Raw genomic sequence first — 7,527 nt, forward strand, 5'->3', positions numbered from 1 at the left:
TGCATAACTTCTCTAATGCACTGTTGACTTTATATACACACACACACACACACACACACACACACACACACACACACACACACACACACACACACACACACACACACACACACACACACACACACACACACACACACACACAGATGGAAATGGAACAAACACACAAGAGCATGTCAATCACCAGAAACAAATCTGATGTAATTATAGATTTCCAAATTAATCAAAAGCTGATTTGCTTTAATTTCTGGCTTTACTATTTTTTTTCCTGGTTAACACTGCATGTCATGGTGAAAGGCGTCATGGCGACTGGGGGGGGGGGGGCTGCTGTTTTGGCCTATAAAATCAATATCCAGCAGCTGCTCAATAAAACAATTTTTTCTTTATTTGATAAGAAAGAGGAAGAAATCGCTTCATGCATCGACCTCACAGATCTTCACAGCTGATTGACAGATTGGAGCCTGACCGCTGATTTTTGTTTCTGGTCCTCCAGCACTGCAGCACAGTCACTATTTATCTGGACATTTTAAATTCATTTGCTGACCTCCACCCAGGTAGGCCGCTGTAAGTTTGCTCAACACTTTTCCCCACTGTGGTTTCTGGAGCAAACAGCTCACAGTAACTTCCTTAAGGCCAGGTCAACGGTCGTCTTTAATCCTTTTAGATCTCAAGTAACAAATCCACATACCTTTTTTCTTGTGGGTCTGCAGTAGCTCAACACTCTTTGAGGCAAAGTGCATGTCCCACACTCACTGCTGCCAAAACTGAACTCGCGGAGAGAGCGACATCACAGAAAAGTCATTAACTCAGTGGAGGTCATTGCTCTACAGGTGCATATCAATGGTACAGCTCTAACAGTGGATCACATGACTACGCTACATAATGATGAACTCAGAGGATAATATCACACATCTCTGCAGTTCCCCGCAGCTCTGTGGAGCTGTGCATGATCCTTCAGCTCACCGCTTAGTTTTTCAGCCAGAAACCTGCCCAGCAACAAACAGCTAATAAAAATGTTAGCAACAACAGCTGATGAACACAGTGGAGCATTCAGCAGCTGAAGAGTAAGATATTTCCTTTAGGGGTTGGAGGGGACCAAAATGGAGCTAAAAGCAGGTTGATTGTTATTTCAAACCTAAAACTTGATAGAATGTCAGTGTCATAGAGACACAGATCTGCGGCGATACATGACTTGATTTTACCTCATTGTAGTCTGTGCCCAGGCAGAAAGTAAAAGCTGGGAGTGGTAAGGGAGGAAAGCAGGCAGCTTTCTAGGGTGCAGATCACTCTTTCCGGTTTAGCAACACCTTGCTGGACAGGTGACAGGTGTGTTTACAGTGTCTGTGTCTAAGCATCTACTGCAGAGTCATTTGACCCGGGTGTAAATGCCGATTGAATCCTTTCCCACTGCCGACAAAAGCCCGATGTTAGCGGGACTTAGCGGGTTTTTTAACCAGTGGAAAAGGGGCGACACAAAGGGAAGAGATCTCAGTTCAGTGGGCCAATTTACACACTTCAAAGTTATACACACACACTATCATACACCAGTTAGACTTCAAAATGTGGGACTCAGTGATAATTACTGTTGGAAGAATAAAAATGAGGCAGATACTTTTCTCCATTTAATGTGAGAAAGTTCTTTTGAGTAATAATAAGTTGCCAGCATCTCCCCAGCTTGTACTTTGTGTCCCTTTTTCCCCTCATTTTATTAGTTTGTCTTATTCTAGTTGAATTAGCTGCTGCGGTCTGCCCACATTTGTTTTGTTTTGTTCTTTTTTATCTATTGGAAAAGTGAATAAACTCAGTGCTTCAATGATTCCTTTTAAATCTTATTAAAAGCAAAGATTGGTTGGTGTTGCACGATTCAATTATGTGGATTCTCATTGTCCTCCTCATCTTTTCTATGAACTCTCTTTCACATCTTTTTCACATTAATTTGGTAGATGCTTTTCTCCAAAGAGACTTGCTCTGTATTTTTCTCCATTGAATAAAGAAAAAGTTAATAAGCAAAAGGAAAATGACTCCATATATCTACACATATCTACAAGTCCAACTTTTCTGTGGATTTATTTTGACCTCAGTGGCGTCCTCTTGGGAAGTGAGCCAAACCAGAAACACAAATAATCCTGCAGTAAAACACCAGACTGTTACTCTCCATCTCTACTGAGCATCAAGGGACAAGTGTCTAACTGGTTTACAACTTCGTCCTGGTTGACAGATCTGCCCCGGCGCACACGGCGACCGCATATGAATTGTTTTAGACTGGCTGTTCATTTTATCCTCCGTTTAATCCCCAGCACAGACGTCCTGTTCCAGCTGTAGGTGGAGCGGTGGCTGTCATCCAGATCAGACAAAGTGGAGACACCCTCTGCCCCGGGCCACATGTAATTACTCCCACAACAAAAAGCACAAGTGAACAGAGGAGTAGAGGTTGCCAGACTCGCTGCAAAGAAGGCAAACATAATCTCTCCTCTTGTTTCCATTCTGTCTCCTTCAGTCTCACTGTCTGTCCCCAAAGTTTTGTCTTCCCCCCCCCAAACTGTCTCCTTCACTTCCTCTCCATTTTTTTCTCTCATATACACAAACATAAATAATGAACCATACCAACACGAGCTCCCTCAGCCTCCACGCATAGACGGACACAAAAAGCGGATTGCCACACAACAACATCCAACAACAGCCCTGTTGGGAGTCTGGGAGGTTTTATGGAGCACTACATGGTTATGTAATTTGAGAGGTTGGCAAAACGAACAGCCCCAGACAGAGCTAAAGTACTTCTGATACACCAGTGTGCTGTGTACACTCACATTCAAGGTTGCTGTTAACAAGAGTCACAGCTGGAGCTACTGTACTTTCAGAAAATCAGTTTGGGGGTTTAACAGCGTTGAATGTCAATACAAATGGCTCAATAATTGCTTCACTAAGAACTGAGATTTCCAACTTTCTGGACTATGATCTATTTTTGAATTAAACTTTTTTTTGAGCAGCTCCCAAATCCCCCAGATTGCCATTTGCATTTTTAGCTGCTTAACAAAGGAGTATGAGTAGTTGGTGTTGTAGGAAATGCCAGTGTGGGATAAATAGTCTCATGAACTAAATAAAAAAAAAAAAACAAACACAATTTTGTAAAGATTTGCAAATAGAGGTTTCTGAAAGTATACGAGTGCTCAGGGATATAAACTGACATTCTGATGTATTAAAAGGATGCTAGATGTGCTGTCGCCTGTCTCTGTGAAAATGCCACCTGTTTTACAAAAACCAGTCACAGACCCGTTAAAAATGGAACAGAACAGCCGATTGTCAGCTGTGATAACGCTGTATTGAAATACTGAAAGGGAAAAAAAATGTGCAGATAACCTGTGAAAACAAGGCAAACAGCCTGGCCGACCTCAGATGGTGTGATGTTGCACTTCTCTGAAATAGCAGCAGTCGCCACTGTTGCTGAGAAATAAAGGTAATTAGCACACGCGACACACACACACACACACACACACATACACACACAAGTGCCATTTGTGCACATGAGCACACAATAAAAGTCTCACGCTGGCAGTCATGCACAGACAATTAAATTCAAAACAGCAACAAAGTGAATGCAAACACACACTAACACACACACACACACACCTTCTTCCAACAAAGCAGCAGCACTTGCAGCATGTGAGGGAAGCCTTGTGTAGGCGAGGAGGGAATCTACAGTATTAAGAGTGTGATATTTAACAGCTTAGCATGCCATCTCTCATGGCGCTAAATCACAAGGATTCCACTCATGACTAAGTAGTTTGGAAAACTTCTGCCATGAATGTTCTTCCCGATGAAAAATCTGTAACTTGCTTGCATTAAAGACGCCGCCTGTGCATATACACACCTTCAGAAAACACACACTTAGCATTCAGTGATCAGTGATTTGGTGTGGAGGGAAAAACTTCCACTTGTGAAACATGCAGCAGATGTCGGCTGCTTTCAAGATGTTCTCAACCTTGATACCTTGAGTTATTTTGTTGGACACTTCCACCATATCTACAATAATACACTTTTGTTCAAAAGGCAATTATTTCTACCAATGATCTGATTATTTAGGACACAATTTTCTTTTTTTCCAATTCTCCTGTAAATCCTCATGTCAAGGCTGACACACCGCTGGATGAGCATACAATTTTCCACAGCTCACATTTTGTGCTTTTATTATATAAGATGTTTTTTTCACACCAAACATTTTGTGCTGTGTCCAAATCCCATACTAACTGTATAATGTTAGAATACTATACAAGAAATGAATTCCACCTTCCAGTTTTGTCCTGAACTGAAAATTATGCAACATGTGTAACTACAGGCATCAGTCAAACGGCCGATTCAACTTCACTTCACAACTAGTTTACCACCATCATCCACAGTATGTTTCAATGTTGTGCAGCTGTGAGTAGCTCCTTCATTTTATTTGTGCATTTCCACAAGTCATTTCCAGTGCAAACATTTTGAGCTGTCATTGTAGGAAACTGAACACTAACAATGGCTCTGCTCAAGTGCCCCAAATAATAATAAGCCAAATAGTCCCAGGTCCTACTGATACTAATACTACAACCTATCTGTAAGCAGTTTTTGAGTAGGCAGTGTGTTCACACTTGAAAAGTGTCAAAATAAAGTATACTACACAATAAGTGTGCAGATTAAAAAACCCTTGAATTTGAGTGTGCTGTTGATGTACGCTAGAGCTCTTTAGCTTTTCCACCACCGATATTTGACATGTCATGAAAAGCACAGGTGTATTAAAGATGGCTGCTTTCCACCCAGAGGGGGTCCTGATATTGCTCATGCAGGCTCACTGGTTTATTGGGACACTTCATTGAACGAGGTTGTCGATAACGTTATTAATTCCTCCTGTGCTTTTCCTGCTGTGCAAAAAAGGTCTGTTTTCCCATAATGCAACTGCACAAACAGCTGGTGAAACAGCTGCAGGAACACCCCAGAAAAGAAAAAAAATAAATTTGCATTTCCTGTTTTACAATAAAATGTCAAGACTGTGAATTTTCCTCTACACTAACTTCAAAAACAGTTAAGAGTTAATATACAGGTGTAACCGCTCCTCGCCACTGGATATAAAATATTAAACAAGGCTACTATTTCAAAGAGTTAGGGTTGTATGAACAGGATCCTCAGTATGTTTGGTGTTGAATTTGCTAAACCGCCCTGTACCAGTAGTTGTTATTATTACAGGCTAGAACGTAATAAATAAAAACCATACCAGTACAATTAAACACAAGGTAAGTACACTTTCAACTTAAATTGACCTTGTGAAAAATAATGATTAAACAAAAATATTTACACTTCAAAATTAACACTTTCCTTGTTTTATTCACCACTATAGAAAAGTCTTGATCAAATAGTTGTTGTTTTTTTTTGGTTATTCAGTTCATTCTTAAGAATAGTTCAAATAATTACCACGGGCTTGGATTTCTAACCATTGGGTCCCATAAGTTAGTTCACATATGAAGAAACAAATCCTTAACAAGCTGATGACACAGTCAGTTACTCACGCGCAGTTCAGAAGAGTCCACGAGCAGGTAGATGACGCAGTAGCAGGTGAGGCGCACAGGTAGATGTCTTGTGTCCTGAAGCAGGTCCAGTGGCCGAGTCTGTCCTCGCGAGCATTAGCAAAAGATGCTAATCAACGCGGTGCTCACAACGGCGTCCTCGTTTCCTCCAGTCCACGGCGAAAACATTCGGCTGGCGTGTACAGCTGACTGCCCCTCACGACGTTGCTAGCTTAAACGTTCACGTTTTACAATCCGAGTTACACTTCTTACAAAGTTAGTGGGAAAACAACAGACGCTGTTAACCTGGCTGCACTTCCGCTTTGAAACTTCCCGGAAAAAACGAGTTACTGAACCGCGAGATACACACGGTTTCTATCTGCAAGATAATATTTGTGCTGGTTCTTTAGAAGTATTTTAGTTGACAAATATTAATCACCTCGACAATGAACTTAGTTTTCCACACTCAGCTGGCTTCACACGCCCCTCTCTTCTTCATCAGGTGCTCCTCGTTCTCCTTCCCTATTTACCTCCAAGCTGATCTCTGATTGGCTAAGAGTGCAGCTCTTCCTGAAACAGGATTGGCTTACGTTACGTCACTCAAAACAAACTGAAAGCACATTGGCTGAATAAACAGAACACACTGTAAGTCACAACAAAACAAAGCATTATGGTAAATGTAGTTGTCATTAGCTTTACCTGCATATGAACTAAAACACTCTTTTATATTGTTGGATTTTGTAGGGCCCTATTGTCTGTGTTAATGTTTCACAGCTATGAGCTTCTCCATTTTGTTTCCGCATTGCATTATGGGACAGTAATGTGCATCTGCGACATGGAATTTTTCAGTATTTATACTAACATTTTTGAGTGCGCTTCATATTGTAACTTTACAAGTGTGAAAAAACTACAAACTCAGAACCAGCTAAGAATGAATGTGTCGTATGATATTGGTGACTGAGATTTAGAGAAATCATAGTAAAACAAGATTTAATGCTTATTTCTAATGGTCTCCCTCAATTTGTCTCATCATTATGTTCAATTTGTAATAATGTTTTGCAGCTCGGGGGCTCCACACTGCAGTTGTTTATTGCATTATGGTATAATATTGTGCATCATCTGTGTTTGATAAGTAACTGACCAGTACTTTTTGTGCAGGGATTTGTGGCTGGATCATACTTGGGTCTAATGTTAATATTTCTCATTCACAATGAACTAAATAAGAATCAACCAGAGACCCACAAGGGACAGTACTGCAGCTCAGCTCTTCACCTCAGCTAATAAAATGTGACTACAATGAAATGAAAAAAAAGAAACTCAATTTTTCTCTAATTTTTAATTTCACACATTCTTTATGAAGCTTCACAGACCCCATTCCCTTGTCATTTTTCTCACCCTGGACACATGTCTTTGGCTTTGAATTATTCAAAATTCAAAAACTCTAAATGTCATTTTGGGCTCCAGACGTGTAAAAGTTGCCTCGTTCAGCCCTGAAGAGAGTCCAGGGGAGGTGGAGGTTGGGCGAGGTCTTTGCCAAATGCCGTCAAACCAAGTCATTTTTCACCTATGATGGCCACCGTTTCATATGCAGCAAACACAGGAGAACACTATTACACATTCATGAGAAGCACCTGTTTGACAGTCAAATGTATTCCCTGCTGTCAATCGTGTGTGTGTGTGTGTGTGTGTGTCTGCTTGTGAAGAGAACGCACACAAGATGGAATCAACCTTCATGTTTCCCATCACTGACGGTGTCATCCTTCATCCTCTCTGTGCACCCCCTAGCGCTCATTTTCGTCACATGAAGGACTCCCCCCCCCCCTTGTATCTGTGGAGAGAGAACAAATGAGGCTGACCTTCGTTTGACGCACATGAGCTAGATCCGCTGTGGCGTGTTTGGCAGCGGCTGGGAATTCTGTCTCCTCTGTACGCTCCATTTCCGCTTCTGAAGAGCGGGGTGGGTGGGTAGTTTCTCTCTGTCCGTTCTCTCCAGCCTTTG

At 41.4% G+C, this 7,527-nt stretch overlaps 1 protein-coding gene across 1 annotated transcript in view; it reads right to left on the bottom strand.

The window, feature by feature from the left end:
• Positions 1-5,947, bottom strand: part of cpped1 (calcineurin-like phosphoesterase domain containing 1) — a 138,712-nt gene extending 132,765 nt beyond the window's left edge. Inside the window, exon 1 of the mRNA XM_087170868.1 lies at positions 5,532-5,947. The gene's annotated coding sequence lies outside the window, so the exon portion shown is untranslated. The remainder of the gene's footprint in view (positions 1-5,531) is intronic.
• Positions 5,948-7,527: the final 1,580 nt, after the last annotated feature.

Source organism: Seriola lalandi, unplaced genomic scaffold, assembly GCF_002814215.2.
Source record: "Seriola lalandi dorsalis isolate HSWRI2012SDOR001 ecotype SW California unplaced genomic scaffold, Sedor1 jcf7180002054965, whole genome shotgun sequence".
Classification (NCBI taxonomy): domain Eukaryota; kingdom Metazoa; phylum Chordata; class Actinopteri; order Carangiformes; family Carangidae; genus Seriola; species Seriola lalandi.